Source organism: Leopardus geoffroyi, chromosome D2 (genome assembly GCF_018350155.1).
Source record: "Leopardus geoffroyi isolate Oge1 chromosome D2, O.geoffroyi_Oge1_pat1.0, whole genome shotgun sequence".
NCBI classification, from domain to species: Eukaryota; Metazoa; Chordata; class Mammalia; order Carnivora; family Felidae; genus Leopardus; species Leopardus geoffroyi.
In genome coordinates, this window is record NC_059334.1 from 9,494,546 (window position 1) to 9,519,800 (window position 25,255).

Consider the following 25,255-nt stretch of genomic DNA (forward strand, 5'->3'; position numbering starts at 1 on the left):
CAAAGTCTTCAACTGCCAACTACTGTCTTAATTGGTTTTGATACGTAATTCTTGTCTCATTGTATTTTGAATTTCTGAGTGTTGACTTCTGTTCTTAATTCTCTTAACCTTCATAAATATGTAAAGGCCTGGAACTTGCATACCATACAAATAGTGTAAAGCTCAATGCACCCCACTACACAGTGTCTAATATATAAATTATTGCTATGTGAAAAGGAATCGAAAATCATCTTCCTGAATGTGGCTGTCTGTCATTTATATATTGGCCAGAGGCTAGCCTGTCTTTTATTCCTAATGGAAGAATAATTCCCACCGTGTATGAAATCAAAGGAAACCCTGTAAGTTTATCTCCTGATCTGTTCACGAAAGTATTAAACAAGTCTGATTTAAAGAGTGTTCTGGCACGTCCCAAGTATGGCATAAATCACCCAAGTCTGTTTTTGTTCTAATGAGAAACCTTCCAAGGTGGACATGCCCTGAGCCTTTCTTCTCCTATCGCCCTCCTCTTGCCCCCACAACCAGAACTCCGCCCTGCCCCTCACCTCTATGGAGATACTTATGAGAAAAGCCTTGTCTAATTTCTAAGGTTTCTGCTAATTAAAGCCAGCTTCAGACAAATGAGATTATGATAGTCAAGTAGCAAACTTTCCTCTTATTAGTCTACTCAGGTTACCACCACCAAATACTATAGACTGGGTGGCTCACAAATACAGACAGCTCATGTTTTTGGAGGTTAAGGAAGTCAAAGATGAAGGCAGATTTGGTTCCTGGTGGGAGGGTTCTTTTTATAAGGCTACCAATCCTATGGGATTAGGGCCCATCTTTAAGATCTCATGTAACCTTAATTACCTCCTAAAAGCCCTATCTCCAAATAAAATTGCGCTGGGGGTTAAGGCTCCAACATATGGGTTTGGGGGCACACAATTCAATCCACAGTGCTCTGAAAAGTCAAAAAGCTATCATAATCTTGTGAAAAAAAAGTAAGTGGCATCTGTTTTGAACTACTGGGTTATGATCGTGTAGAGAGCTGAGAGTAGCAATCACAGTACTTTTCTTAAACACCTGTGTGAAGAAAATGGGGGCAAACAGAGGCGTACACGAATTCAGAGCAGTGATGCCCAAGCTGTGCACCCTCTGACGATCTGATTTCTTACTTGTAAATGCACTTGAGACGTCCTTCTCTGGAGCAATGAAGAAAGTCATAGCAATGCTTAGAAAAGATTAAGGAGTCAATCTGAGGACAGGACTTACCAAAGCAAAAGCAAGTAGGTGAAAACACATCTTCTCTACACCCTAATTCTTTGAACAACTAAACTTTACAATCTTTTGGTTCCCGCTCCTGCTGTTTCCAAGTTTCACGGTCAAGAAACCAGTTTGGTCCTGGAATGTAAAAGCCCTTACCCCTAGTTGCGGTCTGTTTGGTCCTGCAGAAAGAACGCAGACGTAACCATCTCTCAAGGGGCTGTTGGTGACTTCAAAGATCACTCAAGTTCTTTAGAGAAGTTCTTTGCTTTTCATAACTTTTCCTGCTTTTCGTTTTGTTACTCATCTTTGTAATTACCCTTTAAAGCTTCTTCAAAATCTCCACGCTCCTCTGGAGTTATGGAACCAATATACTCATTAGGGTCTTTTCAGTATTGAGCATGACAGCAGGATTATCTCACTGTTTTTGCAAATGGCTGACAACATCTCCAAACAGCCAGGCGCAACGGGTTCCTTATCGTACCTCAACTGCTGTTTCTTATGTTGTCTTTTTTTGGTCTTATTTTGTCTTTCAAAATTGCAACTAACTCTAGGCCTTCCACTATTTTGACATGCAAATCACCTCTAACTAGAGTTTACATTTGAAAGTGTTGATTCTGGAACCTTAATTTCTCTTCAACTCCATAGACACACTGCCCCCTACAGAGTCATTTGGCCTGAGCACATGCAGAATGATCCGGCACCATCATCAAGGCAGATTTCTTCAAAAGACATTCTTTTTTCCTTGCCTGACTGATTCTAGCCTCTGAATATTTATTTCAAAGATATATGTGTTTTGCTCAAGATGCCTAAGAGAGAGACCACCTTTCAGACTCAAGAGAAAGAAACTGGAACAGATTCCAGGCAACTAGCCTAGAGGGAACGGACAAGATACTGGTGACATCTAAAGTTGATAATTCATTTTGAGATACTTTTGTCCCCTAAGGTCTCTTGCCTTAGGATCCTTGTCAAAACACTGAAATAAGTACCCTTTGATTTCATTACTTCACGACTGATCTTTCCAGACACTTGGTCTTGGGGGAAAATCCTCAAATGATGTTCCTTGGGGAGCTGTAAGCCCGGAGCCTAAAAGTGGACATTCTATTTCACAACAAAATATGGAGAGAGCCATTTAATCCACTATTCATATGCACATCCAAATTGGGAGACATCAGCATGACTGAACAGAAAAGGCGAATACAACGTAAAACGTTTAGAGTTCATTTAAAATTATGATTGACTATTTTCTCCCTAGGAACAATATTTAAAACGTAAAATGGATGAATTACTATATGATGAGATCCCCAGGTGGACATGAGGGACACGGCTTAATGTCACTCTAATCTATCTTCAGATAATTGCTTCGTTGTTCCTCCCTCAAGCTGACATTTTATTTAAATTAAACCGAATACATGGACTATATTATCTATGTCTCTTGGCTAAATGATGAAAAGCTTGTAGCCTCTGACCTTTAAAATATTTTCTTTTTCTTTTCTTTTTTTCCTTCTTTTGGTAAGAGTCAGGAAAATTTTCTAACATGTTGAGTAAGGTAAAATTCTTTGAGCAAACACAAGGCAAAGCCAAAACATTTTAAAAAGTTACTCTTAGAAGCAAGCCTTCTAAGAAAGTTCTTAATCACATTTACCCATGCCTCTGTTTATAAGACTAATGAGCTCTTCCTACAGGCTTAAAATGAAATCCAACTCTTCCTGAAAATCCTGAGTCAGCCCTTAAAGCCCCTCACTGCCCAGCTCTCACTCTGCCTCTTGGTTTATTCCTCACCCGATCTGCACAATCTCGTGGCTTCTCCAACCCCAGAGTGGCTTCCTCTAGCTGACCCTCAAGAGCTCAGCCCTTAACAACTCCCATCGGAGCCTGGCAAATGTTCCTGAGCGATGCTGGACCAAAGGTTTCTGCTTTCTGCTGCTCTTAGCTGGTATCCAAATGTCATAATTACTTCAACTTTGGACACTTTAAAGCTTTTCTTTAGCTGGATTCCTTTCTCTTGGATTCTCTGTCTCTATAGGTATATAACTACATATACACTTAGATATAAAATACTTAAGTATGCATATATATAGGTATATAACTATATATATACTAATCTAAGAGATATATATGTTTCTTATATATACACTTATAAATACTTAAGTATACATCTATGTAAATATATATTATATATATTTCCTCTGCTTATAACAAAATGCCTGTAAAATACTTCAGTAAATATGTTTATATAACTATATATGTAGTAATCCAAGATATATACATACATATATATATCTTATACATACTTATCTTGTAATACCTAAGTAATTATCTACCTAAGTATATACATGCATATTTCATCTGCTTATAACAAAACACCTAAATATATATACTTCAAAATTACCAGCTACTACATGTCACAGAAACATTATGAATTTTTAGGAATACTAACACAAACAACCCTATGCAACTTCTTAAAATGATGATCCTCTCCCAGAGCAGACAAAATAATTTACTGTGAATTTGCATATAAGGGGTAATTTTTGAGAAAAACAGTCCTATTTTTAAGTGATTTCACCCTTTAAGATGAGAAAGTACTTTTGCATGAAGTATGTTCAATTTAGGTTAACACAGCCCCCTTGTTTTGATGATTATTCTGCCTTGCTGGGATCATCTTAGGGATTTCAAGTATTATATATGCAAAAGCTTGCACTCACACTGAGTTGGGAGAGAGAAATTGGAATGGGAATCCATAGCACTCTGAGTGTTAGGGCAAAAAGGAAATGTGCAGACCCTGAGGAAAAAGAGAAGTCCATCCACCAGCACCTTCTCTCCCTCTGAGGGTGAGGTGACTCTTCAAATATGTTCTCAAACCACGCTCAGAAGCAGGGACATCCCTAGGGTTCTTATCTCTTTCACTTTACATGCTCTTGTTTCCAAGCTTCGAATTGACATATAACAATACAAAAGAACCCCAAATCTTCCCCAACCAAACAACTCCTTTGTGCCCCTCCCAAATATTTCATTGGGGTTCACCTGAGCATCTCGTATTTTTCCTGCACAAACCCTCAGGACTTCCCCTCCACAAACTTGGTCCTTCTACCCCATGTCCTACCTCCCAATGACACCGAAACTGCTCTTTTCACACTCACATCCGTTCTTCCTATTCTTGTAATAATAAGCCCCTGACTCTCAGCTGGTCACATGGTGACCTTCCTTGCAGCTGGGCGTGGCTGTGCAAGGAGAAATGTTCACGTCTGCTCCTCACGCTCCCATCTATTACTGATGGTCTGCAACCCTTTCCCCATCTAGTCTTCTTCACAGAAAAGCCAGAATGATCCTTCCATAAAACCCTTAGATTATGTCACTCCTTTGCTCAAAATCTTCCAAACGCTTCCCAGGTCACTTCGTCTAAAATTCAAAGTCTTATGATGGTCTACTTGGCCTTCCACCAATTTCTGACTTGATTCCATTTTCTCAGCGTTTTCTTCCTCTCCATCCTGAGCTTGTGGTTCTTCCCTGCCTCTCTTCAACGTCTCAAGTATGCTCCTACCTCAGGGCCTTTGCTGATGCTGGTCCCCTGCCTTGGCTTCTTCTGGGGTTTCTCTTCCAATGTGACCTTAACTGAAAAAGGACTCTGAACACTCTCCTTAAAAGAACACTGCACCACATCCCTTTAGTGCCAAGATTCTCTCTTGCCCTGATATGCTTATTAAGATTGATTTCCCTGCACACTCAACATTTGTATGTGTATCTCTGTACTTCCTATCTGCCCCTACTATAACATGACCTCCATAAAGGCACAACCTTTTTGTTTCATTTGCTGTCACAGCCTCAGTGTGTACGGATGTCTGACCCAAAGTACGTGGTCAGTAAAAAAATCCCAGTTTTAGGATCTCTCAGAAAGAGGAAACATGTCTGAAGACACGGTGCAAGGCTAATGAAGCACAGGAAATTCCAAATACAAAATAATTTTACATTTGGGGACCGATTTTATGTGTTTTAACACACAGCGTTATCAAAAGTCTAATTCATGAGCTCTGCTATTTTATAATTCTTTTCACTATTAAAAAACTTCTAGGGGCGCCTGGGTGGCTCACTGGGTTAAGCATCCAGCTTCGGCTCAAGTCATGATCTCACAGTTTGTGAGTCCGGGCCCCGCGTCGGGCTCTGTGCTGACAGCTCAGAGCCTGGAGCCTGCTTCGGATTCTGTGTCTCCTCTCTCTCTGCCCCTCCCCTGCTCATGCTCTGTCTCTCTCTTTCTCCCAAGAATAAATAAACTTAAAAAAAATTTTTTTTAATTCTAACTGGAAAAATTTACATTTTTATTCATATTCTTATCACCTTCTTATGCAAACATTTACTTACCCTATGCCTGAATGTAAACCTGTCTGTGCACAAAGGAAGTGCTTCAAGTTAAGGCAACAATCGGTCCCATTAATATTTTATTACTTGTCATTCCTCCTGCATCTTTTTTTGTCTGTTTTTATTACTAAATATAATTTATTGTCAAATTGGTTTCCATACAACACCCAGTGCTCGTTCCAACAGGTGCCCTCCTCAATGCCCATCACCCACTTTCCCCTCTCCCCCATCCCCCCATCAACCTTCTGTATCTTTAATTTGTGACGCTTCAATTAGAATCCTCCCCTGGGGGGGCGGGGAAAAACTAACTGCGAAAAATCTCATTCTGTGTTTTCCAACAAAACAAATTAGTAACATTCAAACAGATCACATTTTCACTGTAATTGTTATTAAAAACTCCAGTGGAGAGAACTGAGGAGGTTTACTTTATTTTAAAACAAATCAGCATATATATATATATATATATACACACACACACATACATATGTACACATATATATATGTACACAAACTTTGGTTTTGGCATTAAATATTTTCTAAAAGATTTTATTTTCTAAGTAATCTTTACACCCCACGTGGGGCTTGAACTCACAACCCTGAGATCAAGAATCACGTGCTCCACTGGCTGAGCCCACGGGTGCCTTGTGGTTTTTGAGTTAAATCTTCAATTGTGATGTTCAATGGTGAATTTATCACAGTACTCGGGTCAAAGTGATACATTTTCTTATTTCAATATCAAAAACAAGAGAAGAAGTAAGACTGCAGTTCCACCTTAACTATCCTAAGGATACACAATAATTTAAAGGACTTCAGAAGTATCTGTGCTATTGAAAGTCATGGTGTTCCTTAAGGATCATTCTTCTCTCACCTCCTAACATAGACACCTCAAAAATACCACTATCCACAGTCCCTGAATTTCAGTTACATTTTATGCATAAAACAAAACAAACAGGGGCGCCTGCCTGGGTGGCTCAGTCGGTTAAGCGTCCGACTTCAGCTCAGGTCATGATCTGACAGTTTGTGTGTTGGAGCCCCATGTCAGGCTCTGTGCTGACAGCTCGGAGCCTGGAACCTGCTTCAGATTCTGTGTCTCCCTCTCTCTCTGCCCCTCCTCCTGCTCACACTTTGTCCTTCTCTCAAAATAAAATAAAGACATTAAAAAAAAATAAAAAACAAAACAGACGACCATGTCTCAACTTTTCTTCATTTAGTACACATTAACAAAGTTTTATTTTATTTCAATAAGAGTCTTAAGAAAAAGATAAATATTTTTAAAGTATTGAGAAAACCAAGTCCAGTTGTTTGTAAGCAAAACAAATGGAGGAAAAAAGCAAAGGAAGAATTTTATATTGCACATGGAAAAGAGGAATACAAGGAGACTTGATGATAAAAACCCACCCTAAGGCATATATTCTTTCCAAAACGTTAGTGGCAAAACAATAGTAAGAATAATAAAATTTTTATTTCAAAACTTCAAAAGGTTTCTATTAACACTACCTTCTAGTTATTCAAGTTTATCCATTTGCTCTATCAGTTATGAAACGAATAGATATTGAGTGTCTGTGTATACCAGGCATTCTCTTACATCAATTAAGACAAGATTCTTGCCCTTGGGATGTGATGTAACAGAACCTTAGGAAAAAGACTACCTTCTGCTGTACTAGTGTGGCTCAAAGACTCTCAGTGTATTCATCCCTAACTTTAATTTCCCATAGGAATTCTTACAATCACGCAATTGTCAAAATTTTCTTTAACTGCGTTATTACCCAGCATTTCTGGAGTGCTTACTATGTTTCAGAACATACATTGAGGATGTAAAGATCCATCTGGCCCACCAGGAGCTCGGGGCTGGAGGCAGGGCAGGCATGAGGGAAGCCCGCATTCAGGGGCACTCCAAAGCTCCGTGACCTGGAGTCAGATACTTCCCAATCACTGTGGACATGGCTTTTTCCCTCTATCTCTCCCTTTGACACAAAATTGAACTATTAAAGGCCTTTGTGAGGTCTAAATTCAAATCGCTATTCTCTGTACTCTAACCTGCACAGGCACGCAGAAACTTGTTTAACTTTATACACCCCATCTCATGGAATCCTTTCCATGGTCTGTCCATAAAATGGGCCTGATGACCCTGCTTGGCAAAATGGGAAAACGGGGGCTAAGATAAGTCAGGAAACAAGGAAACTCCATGGCTAGGTTTCGATGGGGAACTTGAACCCAGAGCTTCTGGGTGCAAAGTTTATGCCCATAACCGCTACACTATGCTTATGGAAGTACTTTTTAAATCGCTGATACATCGACTTACAACATTGTTAGTCTTAGATGGGCATGTGTACAAATAAATATGCACAAATATGCACTTAGTGGACTTGAATAATCTTAGCAAAATACAGAGCATATAAAAAATGAAATTTTGCACTGATAATGCAGTTTGAATAAAGTTAAAAAATAGTCATTAAATCTGTGTTGAAAACCAGTATGGTAACATATTTTTTAGGAAAAAATCCAGGACAATGCTTCGAAGTCAGCGAGAAATACATATATAAAAAATATATAATATACTATATAATAATAACATATAATTATACACACTAGCAGTTATACACTAACATATTTATATTGGTGCTTTCTGCAAATAGATCAGTGAAAAACACTGCAATATATTACAAGAAAAAGTAAAAGAAGGTACCAAACTCCCCAATTTTTTTTTCATTCTCACAACTATCTTAAGAGAAGAGAATTTTTATTAAGTTTATTTATTTTGAGAAAGAGAGAAAGAGAGAGAGAGCATGCACGTGCGAGAGGGGGCGGGGCAGAGAAAGAGGGAGAGAAGATCCCAAGCAGGCTCCACACTCAGTGAGAGATCACAACCCGACCTGAAATCAAGAGTCAGACGCTGAACTCACTAAATCACCCAGAGGCCGCAAGAGCAGAGACTTTTGTACATCAGTGTAAACATCCAGCATGGCGTGATGCATTAATAACAGTGGTATTTGGTAGTGATCAGAATATAGTTATATACTCAAATGCATATACTTCTTGAGTGTATAAACACGTCACATTTATATTAGTAAAGGCAGGTTTTTACAATTTTGCGACATGAAGACCATAAACTTGTTAAATTTGTTCAATGGAATGTAAAAGGAATGGCTTTATGCAGTAAACTAATTAAAAAAAAATTTTTAATGTTTATTTATTTTTGAGAGAAGAGAGACACAGAACATGAGCAGGGGAGGGGCAGAGAGAGAAGGAGACAAAGAATCTGAAGCAGGTTCCAGGCTCCAAGCTGGAACTCAGCCCCATATGGCGCTTGAACTCACAAACCATTAGATCATGACTTGAGCTGAAGTCCGATGCTCAACTGGGCCACCCAGGTGCCCGTGAAGTGAACTAATTTTTAAAAAATATATCTAAGTATAAATATGATCTAACTCAGAAAGACATGATGTAACAATACCACATGATGTTGTTGTTCTGGAATATTCCTGCTCATAAAGTGGAGTGAGGAATAATCTCTGAACCCAGCACCAAGATATATAGGTAACATCAGCTTCCTTTAGAAGGAGTTTATTAACAAATAAATTTAAAGTCCTGGATCAAATATAAAACTTGTAGATATCTTCTTAGCACAAGTGAGTCAATTAATTATTCTTGGGCATTAGAGGACACATTTTACATCTCATTCATTTTCTTTTTTTAAAAATGTTTATTTATTTTTGAGAGAGTGAGAGAGACAGAGCATGAGTGGGGGAGGGACAGAGAGAAAGGGAGACACAGAATCCAAAGGAAGTTCCAGGCTCTGAGCTGTCAGCACACAGAACCCAATGTGGGACTTAAACTCACAAACTGCAAGATCATGACTTGAGCTGAAGTTGGCGCTTAACCTACTGAGCCACCCAGGCGCCCTACATCCCATTAATTTTCAAAAAATAGTACGATTATTATTAAAATATAGTATTAATAGAACAATAATGTTCCAGGCAATCTGGCACATATTCAGCAATCAACACAAATCTGTTGAATGAATGGATGACATCTGTCCTTAAGTGATAGCTTTTTTTCTTGAGAGAACATTATAATACCTTAAATGCTTCCTAAGTACTTATGTTGATAATTTTGAAAGAAACTGGATGACACCACATCTTACAAAAGGTGTCAAAGTATTAGGAGGTAGGTACATTACATTTTTCTCTCTCTGCATTTCTTCCCAGCTGAAAAATGGTGGGAGGGTAAAAGCTGAAGTTAATGAAACTCACTGCTAATCTTTTTGGATGATCCAGAACGTTGGGCAAATTAATTTATTGCACCATTTCCCTAGCTGCAAGGGAATGATAAATTAACAGGGATTCATGGGTCGCTTAGCATTTATTCAACAATAAAGCATGTATTTAGTGGCCGTTATGTACTGCCCTAGGAATACTGTGATGAATATGAGGGCGGTCCCAGGGAAATGACCGAGGAAATCAATAAGTTACAATACAAGGTGCTAAGTGCTGGGTAACTATGAAGGAAGAGTTCTGGGAACACAGCATGGTAAACCTAACTCTGCTTGGGGAAGATGAGCCAGGTATGTGAAGAGGCATCAGTGAAAAAGTGAGATTTAATCAGGGTCTTGAGAAGAATACACACGTGGCAGGAAAGGAGGTTCAGCACACTGCAGGCAGATGGGGACCGTGTGCAAGCACAGTGTTTGGATAATTCCCAGCGAACAGTAAGACACCAGCGTGGTAGAACTTACCTAGGATTAATGGAAGGGAGTGGCTCTTAGGAGCTTGCATAAAATTCTCCAATTTCAGTTTGTAGGATAGGCACCCGTGGGCACCATGGAGTCAACAGTTTTTTTTTTTAAACATTTATTTTTTGAGAGATAGAGACAGAGCATGAGCAGGGAGGGGGGGGCAGAAAGAGAGGGAGACACAGAATCGGAAGCTGGCTCCAGGCTCTGAGCCGTCAGCACAGAGCTTGACGCAGGGCTTGAACCCACAAACCACAAGATCATGACCTGAGCCGAAGTTGGACGCTTAACGGACGGAGCCACCCAGGAGCCCCTGGAGTCAACAGTTTTTAAGGTAGAAGCGTAACGTTATGTGGCTCATTTAAAAACATATAGATTATTCTGGAATCAGTACCGAGGAAGGACTGGAGTGAAGTAAAACTGGTGGGAGAGACATAACTGAAGAAATCGTTAAAGAAGACTTCAGAGTCATTCAGTTGCAGTGATGACGACTCGCACAACAACGGGGGAGGGGTATGTCAAAGACGAACCCGATTCTGAGAGCCGGCGAGACCCAGACTAGGGAGGAAGCAGAGCAGCAAGTTTTTATTATTGCTTTTGTTTGTCCTGTTTGGGGATGAGAATGGCAGACCACAGAGCACCAGTGGTTAGAACTCTTGTTTTTGTTTGTTTGTTTTTTTTTTTGAGAAAGCCAATGAAATGCCACTTAACTGAGGAGCTAATAGGATATTTAGGAAGAACTTGCTTTGTAGTAGAGACTCTTTTATTCCTTACGACAATCCCAGGAAGAAAATACCACTATTTCCACTTTTACAGATAAAGATACCGAAGCTCAGGGAAGTTAAATATCTTCCCTCAGAGTAGATACAGCCATCCAGTTCCCGGCTGGGGTTGTATGCAAGGCACAACTGAAATGCAGATTTGGAGTAAGACAGGCTCCCCCAGTAGGTAGTGGGTCATGACACTTCTTAGAGCTTACATGCCCTGTGGAATCAGAATGAGCAGCAGAGGGGAAACGGCCAAGAAAGTCCAGAGAGATGCTGAGTGAGGCTGGAGCCTGAAGAGGGCAGACAGCTTGTCCTGTATTTGAAAGGAAAGAGAGGGGGCGTCTGCGTGGTTCAGTCGGTTAAGCCTCCAACTCTTGGTTTCAGCTCAGGTCATGATCTTACGATTTTGTGAGTTCGAGCCCCGTGGCAGGCTCTGAGCTCAAAGTGTAGAGCCTGCTTGGGATTCTGTCTCTTTTTTTCTCTCTCTCTGTTCCTCCCTTACTTGTGCTGCCTCTCTCAAAATAAAACTTAAAAAATAAGAAAAAACAAAAAGGAGGAGAAAAGCTCCCTTTCATACATGTTTCCACGTGTCTCCTGGCTCCATCCGCAAAGCCTTCCTGCCCCTGACACTCCCCCTCAGCCCCCAGACTCACTCTCCCCAGTGTCCCTGTCAGAATACTCACTTCCTATACACTTTCCTTTTTTATGCACATCTATAGCCTTTCACTAACTACTCAATACTCTCCACAAGGCACTTTTTAAAAATTTATTTATTAAAAGAAATTTTTTTCAATGTTTATTCATTTTTGAGAGACACAGAGCGTGAGGAGGGGAAGGGCAGAGAGAGAGGGAGACACAATCTGAAGCAGGTTCCAGGCTCCGAGCCGTCAGCACAGAGCCCGACGAGGGGCTTGATCCCACGAACTGTGCGATCATGACCTAAGCTGAAGTTGGACACTTAACCGACTGAGCCACCCAGGAGCCCCTCACAAGGCACTTTTTTAGAGCAGGGCGTCTCCACCTCAGCACTGCGGACATTTTGATCTGGAGAATTCCTTGTTGGGCATATGGGTTCCCTGTGCATCGCAGGAAGTTTGCATCATCGCTAGCCTCTGCCCACTAGATGCCAGGGACGCTTCCCCCTGACAACCAAACATGGCTCCATAAACTGCCCAATGTCCCACAGGGGACAACACAACCCTGATGGCGAAGCGCTGATGGATAAGAGTTTTGTGCTGAGAAAGCAAAAATTCTGGTTTTCTTGGGTTATCCTTCTTAGTAAGGAGATGGGAATTACTCATGACATAACTTTGCTGTAATACATTTCTGTTTATTACATGCAGAGTGAAGATGATATTACCTATCTCCCAGCGCTGCTCTGAAATCAGGTAATGTGAAGTAATGATATGTGTTAGGGTTCCCACATGGGGACTGGACCATAGCAGTGCTTGGAAAATGGGAAAGAGTCGAGCAGATTAATGGTGATACTCAAGTTTTAACTGCATAGCAGTAAAAATAATCAATTTAATAAAATTTAAAAAAAATGTTTATCTATTTTTGATGGGGGGGGGGGAGGGGCAGAGACAGAGGAAGACACAGAATCTGAAACAGGCCTCAGGCTCCAAGCTGTCAGCACAGAGCCCGACATGGTTCTTGAACTCACAAACCACGAGATCATGGCCTGAGTTGAAGTTGGACGCTTAACTGACTGAGCCACATAGGCACCCTCAGAATAATCAATGTAATTAGTTAATTAATTAATTATTATATTTTAAAATGTAATTTATTTTAAAGTTGGCTAACATACAGTGTGTATAGTGTGCTCTTGGTTTTGGGGGTAGATTCCCTTGGTTCATCGCTTACATACAACACCCAGTGCTCATCCCAACAAGTGCCCTCCTCAATGCCCATCACCCATTTTCCCCTCTCCCCCATCCCCCCAGTCCACCCTCAGTTTTTTCTCTGTATTTAAGAGTCTCTCCTTCCCCCATGGTCTTCTGTTAAGTTTCTCAAGTTCCACATATGAGTGAAAACATGATCTCTGTCTTTCTCTGACTGACTTATTTCACTCAGTGTAATACCCTCCAGTTCCACCCACATTGCTGCAAATGGCATGACTTCATTCTTTCTCATTGCCAAGTAGTATTCCATTGTATATATAAACCACACCTTCTTGATCCATTCATCAGTTGGTGGACATTTAGGCTCTTCCCATACTTTGGCTATTGTTGAAAGTGCTGCTATAAGCATTGGGGTATATGTGCCCCTATGCATCAGCACTCCTGTATCCTTTGTTTTTTATTTTTATTTTTTTCAACGTTTATTTATTTTTGGGACAGAGAGAGACAGAGCATGAACGGGGGAGGGGCAGAGAGAGAGGGAGACACAGAATCGGAAACAGGCTCCAGGCTCTGAGCCATCAGCCCAGAGCCTGATGCGGGGCTCGAACTCACGGACCGCGAGATCGTGACCTGGCTGAAGTCGGACGCTTAACCGACTGCGCCACCCAGGCGCCCCACTCCTGTATCCTTTGGATAAATTCCTAGTAGTGCAATTGCTGGGTCATAGGGTAATTCTATTTCTAATTTTTTTGAGGAAACTCCACACTGTTTTCCAGAGCAACTGCACCAGTTTGCAAAAATAATCAATTTAATTTAAAATGGTCTTTGTAAGTTGAAAAAATGTCCCAGAAAAACAGCATTCGGTACCACCATGTTGACCTTTTGTTTAATACCTGGAGACAGGCTCTCAAACTTATCTTTTATTCTAAATAGGGAGAACTTATATGGCAGCCACAAGTTAAAAATATGCTCAAAATAAAAAAACATAAAAAGGTTGTTAGGAAAAAAAAAAGAATATGCCCAAAGTCATAAGAAATTAGTGGAAAAAGAATATAAATTTCAAATTTTGCCCCCTCATTACTTAATTCTACTTTGTGTTGGTTACAATGCAATATTTGGAAACAAGCTATATGTTAACATAGAAGAGGCGTGTTTTACTGACGATTCATTCTTTCTTATGGATTCATTTCCATTGGTTTTTCCTTATTGAAAGTAGTCCTTTCAATCTTTTAAGACCAGAATTCATGCATAGGGATTCTTAACTCTATCTTATACCATGTGGCTTACATAAAATGTGATTCCCTTTTTTTCCTTTTTAAAATGATCCAGTTGTGTGCCATGCTTTTACGAGAATTAATCACAATACTCATATTGCAATAGATTAATGCAGGAAGTTGTTTAGGGAAATATGTAGCAGTTTACTACTCTTTGTTCAATGATCCTAATCAAAAACATATAAAGACTCATTCATTTTTTTTTCCCCAAAAGCTTACAGAGTAACAAAATTAAAAATATGTATGTCTGGTATTAGCCAACCTAATAAAAACAGTGTTAGGCGGCCATGTGATTTTATGCCAAATGAAATAAACTAAAGAATTTGAAACAATAAAACTACCTCCACTTTTGTGAGAATCTAGACAGCAATTTTGAAACTATAGCTTCAACCTGATTCCATAAACCATCATTCAAAATTTAATGTTGACAGGGACTCCTGGCCGGCTCAGTCAGCGGAGCATGAGACTCTTGATCTCTGGGTTGTGGGTTTGAGCCTCAAATTGGGTGTAGAGGTTGCTTCAAAATAAAATCTTTAAAAAAATTTTAATGTTGACGGTGGTAGAGAACAGAAGATATGATCAAGACCTCTGTGCCCATTGAGGTTAAAAGGCTAATGGAATTCAATATACAAATTCCTGACTTCAATGGATTTCATTCAACCATTAGCTGAAACAGGACTTCAAATATAAATAGATGCTGATGATAGATACACACAGTTCAGGATAGCTGTAGCTCATTCCTCATATTGTGATGCTTTAATATGAGTTCAATCGTCCCACAGCATCATAAACAATTTCCATTCCTTCAAGTGTGCAATTTCTCTTTTTACAGAATGAATATGATAATGTTAGGCAGTACAGTACTTGCTTTTTGTGAGATTTTTTTTTTCAGATAACAAAATTGCCTAACTAAATTTTGCTGCCAGGAAACTCAGAGTCAAGCTTAAAGACCAACAGTAGTAACTTCTGGTCCCTAGGGTCTGCCTAATTGTGACTGATATTTCTTTCTTTCTTGGTTCTCTGGTTTTAATTACACTTTTTTCCTCCCCTAATTTTCTTTTTAAAAAAATGTTTATTTACTTATTTTTGAGAGAGAGAGAGAGAGAGAGAGAGAGAGAGAGCAAGTGAGCACACTGAGTTGGGGAGGGGCAGAGGGCAAGAATTGCAAACAAGCTGTCAGCAAAGAGCCCGATGTGGGGCTCAATCCCACCAACCACCAGATCATGGCCTGATCCAAATCAAGAGTCTGACGCTTAACTGACTGAGCCACCCAGGCACCCCTCCCTTAATTTTCTATTTCATTTATAATTATTCTATTTTATTATTGTGCTAAGCCATCTAAAACCTTTTTATTTTATAGGTTAGAAAAGATACACAAGTAAAAACAAGAGTAGATGAAGATGTTTTAGAATATTAATAATGTAAAGAAAAATATGATTGAACATTGAAAAGGCAAAGTTAAATATGGAAGTTCTTTATTTCAAAATACTTACTATCAAAGTTATCATTGATCATATTATTATTCTGATAAAGAAAATGTTTTGCTTTGTTTTTAAATTCTCCCAAATAGGAGGATATGATTTAGGAACCTTAAATATATGAAACTGTTTCTTTCCCAAGGCACTGTGTGTTGTTACACTATGAATGCAGTCTAATTTTGAAATGAAATTTCACTATTATTGAGAAAAATAACTTTCCGTATGAAGGGCTTATAGTATTGTGAAGACCATCATATCCATTTGGACCATCTACTCTTTTTCTAAAATGCAAAAGAGAAGTAATATAAAGTCTATCATCTTTAATTGGGTTTGAACTTTGCCAAGAAAAGTCAGAGATTTAATGGATAGGTAGATGGAAATGTGGAAGACATTCAAGTACTTCCTAGAGTTTACTTGGACAGAATTAGAAGCCACCAAACTATTCACTAGTGCAGCTATTTCTATACCAGACTAGTATTTATAGCCACTCTGTAGTACTCTACATTTTAATGGTTGTCCACATGACTCTAGAAAAGTTTCAAGAGATAAGGCATCTCAGTTAGGAATCTTCAGGCTAGAACATCTCCTCAACATGGCAGAAAAAAATTAAAGATGAAAATATTGGTGAAGAAGGAAGTCAACGGCCATGGCCTTAATAAAATCAGGATGAGTTCTTAACCAAAATATTAGCCTTCTTGGCTTTTTTACTTTATCCAAATCCTTTAAAAATGATGTCCATCTCTCTGCTTCAGCAGAGCGTATCAAATATAATCTCTGATCTGATGAATTACCATTTCCATTGCTCATTATTCTATGTACCAAGTCCGTTCCTAGCTTTGGTATTTCCTCTGCTTGTGTCTAATATCAAAATGCATTTGAATTATTCATTCTACAAATTCTAAAAATATTTACTAAAATCTAATGTGGAGTCCAAGCATGGAGGATACTGGAAGACTATATGTTTCATTCTAAAATATTCGCTCTCAAGAGGCAACATGATTATTCTCAAGAGGTCATGATTATTATGACCAGTGGGATTTATTCCTGGGCTTTGGGGCTGGTTCAATATTCACAAATCAATCAACATGATACACCACATTAATAAAAGAAAGGGTAAGAATCATATGATCCTCTCAATAGATGCAGAAAAAGCATCTGACAAAATACAGCATTCATTCTTGATAAAAGCCCTCAACAAAGTAGTGATAGATGGAACATACCTCAACATAATAAAGGCCATATAAAAAAGACCCACAGCTAATATCATCCTCAATGGGGAAAAAAAATAAGTGTGTCTACTCTCTCTGTTGCTATTTAACATAGTACTGGAAGTCTTAGCCTCAGCAATCAGACAACAAAAAGAAATGAAAAGCATGCAAATCAGCAAAGAAGAAGTCAAACTTTCACTATTTGCAGATGACATTATACTGTATGTAGAAAATCCAAAAGACTTCATCAAAAAACTGCTAGAACGGATACATGAATTCTGCAAATTACAGAATATGAAACCAACCTGCAGAAATTTGTTGCATTTCTATACACCAATAATGAAGGAGCAGAAAAAGAAATCAAGGAATCAATCCCATTTGCAACCAAAAACAATAAGGTATCTAGAAATAAACCTAACTAAAGAGGTTAAAAGATCTATACTCTGAAAACTATAGAACACTTAGGAAAGAACTTGAAGAGGACACAAAGAAATGGAAAGGCATTCCATGCTTACGGATTTGAAGAACAAATACTGTTAAAATGTCTATACTACCCAAAGCGATTTATACATTTAATGCAACCCTTATCAAAACACCACCAGGATTTTTCACAGAGCTAGAACAAACAATCCCAAAGTTTGTATGGAACCACAAAAGACCCCAAATAGCCAAAAACAATCCTGAAAAAGAAAAACAAAACTGGAGGCATCACAATTCTGGATTTTAAGCTCTATTACAAAGCTGTAGTCATCAAAGCAGTATGGTACTGGCACAAAAACAGACACATAGACCAATGGAATAGAATAGAAAACCCAGAAATGGACCCACAACTATATGGTCAACTCATCTTCACAGAGCAGGAGAGAATACCCACTGGAAAAAAGACAGTCTCTTCAACAGATAGTTCTGGGAAAAATGGATGGCTAGATGCAGAAGAATGAACCTGGACCACTTTTTTACTCCATACACAAAAACAAGTTCAAAATGGATGAAAGAGCTAAATGTGAGACAGGAAACCATCAAAACCCTAGAGGAAAACACAGGCAGCAACCTCTTTGACCTTTCCACAGCAACTTCTTCCTAGACATGTCACCAAAGGCAAGGGAAACAAAAACAAAAAGGAACTACTGGGACTTCATCAAGATAAAAAACTTCTGCACAATGAAGGAAACAATCAACAAAACTAAAAGGCAACCGACAAAATGGAAGAAGACATAACTGCAAAGACATTTCCAATAAAAGGTTAATGTTCAAAATCTATTAAGAACTTATCAAACTCAGTACCCAAAAAACAAATAACCCAGTTAAGGAATGGGCAGAAGACCTGAATAGACACTTTTCCAAAGAAGACATCCAGATGCTAACAGACACCAGAAAAGTTGCTCAATATCACTCATCATCTGGGAAATACAAATCAAAACCATGATGAGATACCACTTTATACCTGTCAGAATGGGTAAAATTAACAACACAAGAAACAATAGGCATTCGTGAGGATGTGGAGAAAGGGGAACCCTCTTGCACTGTTGGTGGGAATGTAAACTGGTGCAGCCACTATGCAGAACAGTATGGAGGTTTCTCAAGAAACTAAAAATAGAACTATCCTATGACCTAGGAATTGCAATGTTAGGTATTTACCCAAAGGATACAAAAATACAGATTTGAAAGGGTACATGCACCCCAATGTTTACTGCAGCATTATCAACAACAGCCAAACTATGGAGAGAGCCCGAATGTCCATCAACTGATGAATGGATAAAGAAGATGTGGTGTATATATATATATATATTTCATTGTGTGTGTGTGTGTATATATATATACACACACACACACAATGAAATATTACTCAGTCATCAAAAGAACTAAATCCTGCCATTTGCAAAGATGTGGTTGGAGCTAGAATGTATTACGTAAAGGTAAGTTAGTCAATCAGAGAAAGACAAATACTGTATGATACCACATGATGTCACTCATATGTGGAATTTAAGAAACAAAACAGATAAACATATGCAGTGGAAAAGAGAAGAGTGGGAAACAAACCACAAGAGACCCTTAATGATAGAGAACAAACTATGGGTTGACTAAGGGAGGTGGGTGGGGGATGGGCTAGATGGGGGATGGGTACAAATGAGGGCACTTGTTGGGATGAACACTGGGTGTACCTAAGTGATGAATCACTGATTCTACTCCTGAAATCAATATTGCACTGTATGTTTACTAAAAAGAATTGAAGTTTAAAAAAAGGTAAAAAAAAAAAAAAAAAGAACAACAACAAAAAAAGAGTCAACACGAGGTGCTAGAGGAATGACAGTAATAAGAAAAAGTCTGATGCAGTAGTAAATATCTGTGACAAACGTATATTTTTGGAGCCATTTGATATAACAATACAAGATAATATGAATTTTCAGAATGATTTCAGTATTCACAAGCATTCATAGTGTGTCTGCTCTTTAACAAACATAATATGTATTTACCTTTTATATTCGATTTTAAAGATTAATCTGAATCAACTGTATGTGAGTTTTAGGGAGCTCTCTGATTAAAAAGACTTAATAGAAAATGAGCAAAGTAGTAGAAAATACAAAGTGAAGGACGCTTAACACAAGGTTCATTTCAGATGCTATTACTTTCTCCCTCAATAGCTGGTTCATGTGGTCGCGATATGGTAGATTTTATAGAGATTTTAATCTTCTTCTGTCCAGAACCCAGGGACTCGGGGATATAAGGAATTTAGAAAAATGGCTTTCTATTATTTGAAAAGCTTTGTCTGTACAAATGTAAAACTCTAAAACACAAGGGGTGTCACTGCCTGAATCCTTTCAAAGAAATTCCTAAAACAGCATGAAAGGAATCTGTGGCCTTATTAAAGCTCTATTCACCACAGAGAATTCCATACAAGACCAATCCACCTTGATCCCAAAAAGAAATGTGTGGGCATCTCATTAGCAAGCAGGGTCCTGTCCAGTGTCTCTTGGGATGGTCCGTGTGTGTGGGTGAGTGTGTGTGTGTGTGTGTGTGTGTGTGTGTGCATGCACGCATGTGTGCTTCTCTCCGTATATTTTGTTTTCCATTTTCCCCCAAACTAAACGTTTAGGGGAAGCTTAAAATATCAACTGTTTTCTTAAATGAAGGATAACTCTGCACAGGCATATTATTTGGGTAAATTAGGTCCCCAAACACACTTTAGCTTCACTGATGAAAATAATGTAGGGTAAAGAAGGTAGCCATGCCCCCGGCCTTAATTCAACACCTAGGTAGCTGCATTTATAACCTCTTTACTGGTCTCCATTACCTGAATGTCAAATGCACATTTTTGTCAGGTTCTTAAAGCAGCTCCTTGAACTTTTTAATAATGGAAATGGTGAACTGCAGAAGGTTCTGTATATAAGACAGCATGAAATAAAAGCATGAAATAAAAGTCGATTATGCCACGTGCATGGGGTGCCGACAGGGATCCAAGTTTCCACTCAGCACCAAAGCGGTTTGCATTTACTGGTATCTTTTAAAACTCTGATGAAACAACATCACTATACCTCAAAGAGTGTACTTTTTGATGAAAACCTTATCTTCTGCCCTCCCCGTGGAAAGCGCAACATCTACAGTGATGGGGTGCTTAGAATCTAAAGAAAAGATTTCAGTGGCTGATACAGTGGTCTATAAAATCACGATACAGTCACATGAGGAAAAAACGTCTCCACTGCAGCTCAAATAAATAACTGGATTTACATTATTTATTGGCGAAAAGAAAGACCTACATCTATGAGCTATAGGAAAAAAGATCCTAGCTGTAACCATCATCCCCCGCCCCCCAACAAATACACACCCTTAATTCTGTTATTCTGCCTAAAAATTTACCAATATCATTGTATTTTGCTGGGTGAATCATGCAACTCTGAGGGAGTGACATTTAATAAACTTTGGTGGCTGCGCCATGAAATTAATCTTATAATAGTGTCGCCGACAAATTATGAAATCCCTTTGCTCCTCCTGATGGTCATGGGAGACCAGGACATGGATTGGGTGGCAATTTGTGGGAAAGGTCAGCACTATTTTTGGCCTCTGGGTCACTGCCTAGAGGAACAGGCCAGCAGAAGATTCGGCCAGAAGCCTTATTTGGGGGTGTGTGTGGAACAAAACTGCCTTGGTATTTTCAGTTATACCTTTTATGCCCTTTCCCCCATTTGTCCTGAAATTCACCACTTGGGGGACTCGGTCTTTCAACAAACCTGAACTTCATCCCACCAAAGCATAAATGATCATTATCCGTGATCTTCGTTATTGCTGTTATTACTGAAGAGGTGTAAGCAGGCACTGACCAGGTGTTTTTCTATTTACAAACAATCGTTCTGGCTGTTGGGCAGAGAATGGGTTGACTGGGGATCAGAAAAGAGGTGAGAAGGTGAATTCAGGACCACTGCAGGGCACTGGTGAGACGGGAAGGTCTCACTTGCGTGGGGGGAGGGGTGGTGGCATTTGACACAGACACGAATGAAGATTTTGGAGCAGTGGCTCTAAACCCCACCTGCACATATGAATCTTTTGAGGAGCTTTTTAAAAAAAATTCTGCCTTCCTTTTCTGGGTGCAACCTGGGAACCAGCATCTTTTCACCATAAAGGTTGAGAACCACGGAGTCAGGGCTGAACTTGGAGAACTTGATGGGGTAGATGTGGAGAGGTTAAGAAGAGGGAAGTTTCTTGTATGGCAACTAGATTTCTTAAATAAGTAACTGGTTTAATTGTAGTGTCACTGACCAAGAAAGAGGAGACTGGGAACCTAGATTTTTATGTGAACTCTCCTGGGTTTTTTGATTTGGTAATTGTTTAAAATACATACATATCAACTTTGTGTGGGCCAAAAACCAAAACAAAACCTTGTAAAAATAAACAAACGAAGACAGATCTAACATGTAGGTGACCAGCTGCAAATTCTGTTTAAATCAGGCAGTTAAACTCTAATTATGGATTTCAGACTCTCACAGAACGAAGGAATGAAATTCTTTGGAGACTCTTGGAAACACAATCCTTAATTACCTGATACTTCATTAAGAATAAAAGTGGCCTCGTGGACTTCATACATTGTACCTGTGAATTAATTTATCTTCTTCCTCCCATTCAAATTAAGTAATAACACTCTTCCTAAGGAAACATAAAAGATTCTCCTAAGGTAATGCGTTAAGTAGTAAAGCTAGGTCCTCATGTCTCATTAACTCTCAAGTCTGTGCTACTTCTGAAATGTGGTTTTCAACACTTTTTTTGAGGGGTGGGGCACGGGAGAGTTGTTACAGAGTTTTACTTTTGAAAATACAATTTATATAGATGGGACACTTTTCTAAATTTTTGCCAGCATCTCAACAAGCCTACCATATTCCTAATAATATTTTAAAAGTTGAATACAAGAAAGCAATGAATCTTATAATAAAATATCCCTTAGTAATAATATCTCTCTCTCTCTCACACACACACACACACACACACACACACACACACACAGTAGTTATCCAAGTAGTCTTAACTGGATCAAATCAAGAGTTACAAGGCTTATACCTTATAAGAATCTAGTTATAGAACATTTCCTTCAAAAGAATTCTGTATATAGAAAAACTGTCAGATACTGTATTTTGTGGTTTTTATATCATATTTATATGATGATACACCAAGGGAGTAATTGTCACAAAACCCCAGTGATCCGGGGATGATTAATTAATTCACATGTGCAATTATTCAGTCTGTAATTTAGTATTCAGTTTTGTCTAAGCCTGGCCTAATTTTGGGAAAAAAGAAGTTTGTATCTTTCCATTACAGCACTGAACTACAGATATTATGCTCATAAACATACCAGAGCATCAGTCATATTTCATATACTTGATGTTCAAAGAGTTGCAGATTAATATTATTTTCAGAATCCTACGAGCATAGAATTTCCTCCCTCTCCTGGAATGACTGTATTCTCAATGTGTATTTATCACACGAGGAAGAAAAGAAAGGCATCTTCCGGAGCCTTGCAAGTCGCAAACACATACTTCGAAGCAGAAAAGACAAAGGTCATCTCTGACCCGTCAGTTTTACTCCTCATAGCAAATTCCATTCTCAGTGAGCAGGAAGACAGCAGAAATGGTTCCTGTTGAATCATAAAAAGGGTTCAAAACACTAAGTAAGAAAATATTGAAGTTCTACATACCTATTCCAAGTGGGATCATCAAACTAATCCAATTTATCAAGGACTCTGCTGTGTGCTGAATTTCTCTTGTAGAAGGAAAACGGGGGCCATGTTACCACGAAAGCTGAAAATCAAACAAAATAATGAAAAAGGAAGTTAATCTAAACCAAAACAAAAGACAAAATGATACTCGGAAAGCTAAGTTGTGAGATGGCATTTCACTTTCTTCCAGTCCTGTTGAGATATAACTCACATACATCACTGTGTAAGTTTCAGATGTACAGCCTAATAAATTTAATTTACATATATTGTGAAATCATTATTGCTGTAAGTGTAGTTATTAGCATCCATCATCCCATATAGATACAATAAAAACAAAGCAAAAAAGAAAAGAAAAATAATTTCTCTCTCCTTGTGATGAGAGCTCTCAGAATTTATTCTCTTAACTGTTTTCATATATGTCATATGGCAATATTATCCATAGTCATCATGCTGTATATTATATCCCTAGTATTTTTTTATCTTATAAGTGGAAGGTTGTTACTTTTTGACCAGCCTTCTCCTACTCCTCCAGAGATGACATTGTAATTAAATGATAAATTTTATAAATAGAGATTTTCCCAGAATTTTCCAAATGTTCATCAAGAAACCCTATTCTTCTATAATATGTGTTGGTGTCCTGCTGAATGAGTGATTCATGGCAGCTACTGGGGAAACAATGAATTTGTATAACTTACCTCTCCACATAAACATCACATCTTATGGTCTCTGTCACATGGTCACATGTCCTCGGTTTGAAACTTCAAATAATTGGGAGTATTTTTTAAAGTTATTTTTTTTTTTTTTTGAGAGAGAGAGAGAGAGAACGCATGAGCAGAGGAGGAGGGGCAGAGAGAGAGAGAGAGAGAGAAAGAGAGAGAGAGAGGGAGAGAGAATCCCAAGCAGGCTCCACCTTGTGGAGCCCAATGTGGGGCTCAAACTCTCAAACTATGAGATCACGACTGGAGGTGGAATCAAGAGTCGACTGAGACACCCAGGAGCCCCGGGAGTATTTTATTAGCTTTCCCCTTTAATACGTACACAAAATGAATATATATGTATACCACTTATAGAAAGCTGAGTGATGAGTTTCCTTCATAAATTTATAGCAAAGAAGCAAAGAATCGCTCACCTGATTAATACAATTGATTTCATGGCACCAAGTATTTGACATTCACTCACCATTTTGATCAACATTTATTGAGTGAATAACATGAACCAGGTATTGGGGTGAAAACTGAGTAAGACTTGGTTCTGCCTTCGACAAGCCTGGTCCAGTCAAATGGAAGAGACCACACTGGACACAGATCATCCCAATACAGGCAAGTAATTGCCCGACTGTGGTACAGAGAGGGTACAGAGGTGGGCATCACCAGTCAGGAGGTCTTTAAGCTGAGTCTTGAATGCTGAGTAGGAAAGTGGCAGACAGACAAAGGGACATGGGGGTGGAGGGGAGGAGAAGGATATTCAAGCGGCATATTCAAACGCAGGAAGCTGTGAGGGAGAACGGCATGTTCTGAAAGCCGCCTTAATTGGTGCACAACAGGGTGAGGAAAGTGGAACATACACAAACAAATGGCAGAACATCTTTTTACAGATTTAAATTACTGTAAATCAGCCTAACGGCGCTAACAAAAACAACTACCCTGGTAATTGTAGAGAATTTGAACCCTGTTCCAAAATCCTGCGTGCACATTATCTCCTTCTAGCTTAATGAACTCTTTGCAGGACAATGTGACCTTCCCTGCACTTTGTAGGGGAAACTGTGGCTAAGGGGACTTGATCAAACCACAAAGTGAGTCATGCAGACTGAGGTTCAAGCTGGGGCCAGTCCTCCGTCAGCTGCAGGGAGAGGCTCAGGATGCCAGGGTTCATGAAGAAGCGCGTGCGATTCAGCGATGAACGCGGTGTGGCCATTACAGTCACTGTCCTGTTTCATGTCAACAGCTTTCTTGCTGTGTGCAAGTTGGGCTCTGGGCACAAGTACACCGTTTCTAATATCACCCTTTCTGGTCCCGGCTTCATGAGTGCAAGTGTGGGGCAGAGAAACAAGACCGTGACTGTAAGTGCACGTTCCGTTCACCTTGTGAGTTTGGGTATTTCAGTGCTAGATGTCTCTGCGCAGGCATATTGCGGGCATGGTGGCTGCTGTGTACCACTCACC

The 25,255-nt window shown here is 39.1% G+C and overlaps 1 protein-coding gene across 4 annotated transcripts in view; it reads right to left on the reverse strand.

Moving 5' to 3' along the window:
* The window catches only part of CHRM3 (cholinergic receptor muscarinic 3), a 527,319-nt gene that overhangs the window by 229,866 nt on the left and 272,198 nt on the right, over positions 1–25,255 (reverse strand). For all 4 annotated transcript variants that reach the window (XM_045437203.1, XM_045437201.1, XM_045437202.1 and 1 more), the window contains one exon: positions 23,074–23,176. The gene's annotated coding sequence lies outside the window, so the exon portion shown is untranslated. The remainder of the gene's footprint in view (positions 1–23,073; positions 23,177–25,255) is intronic.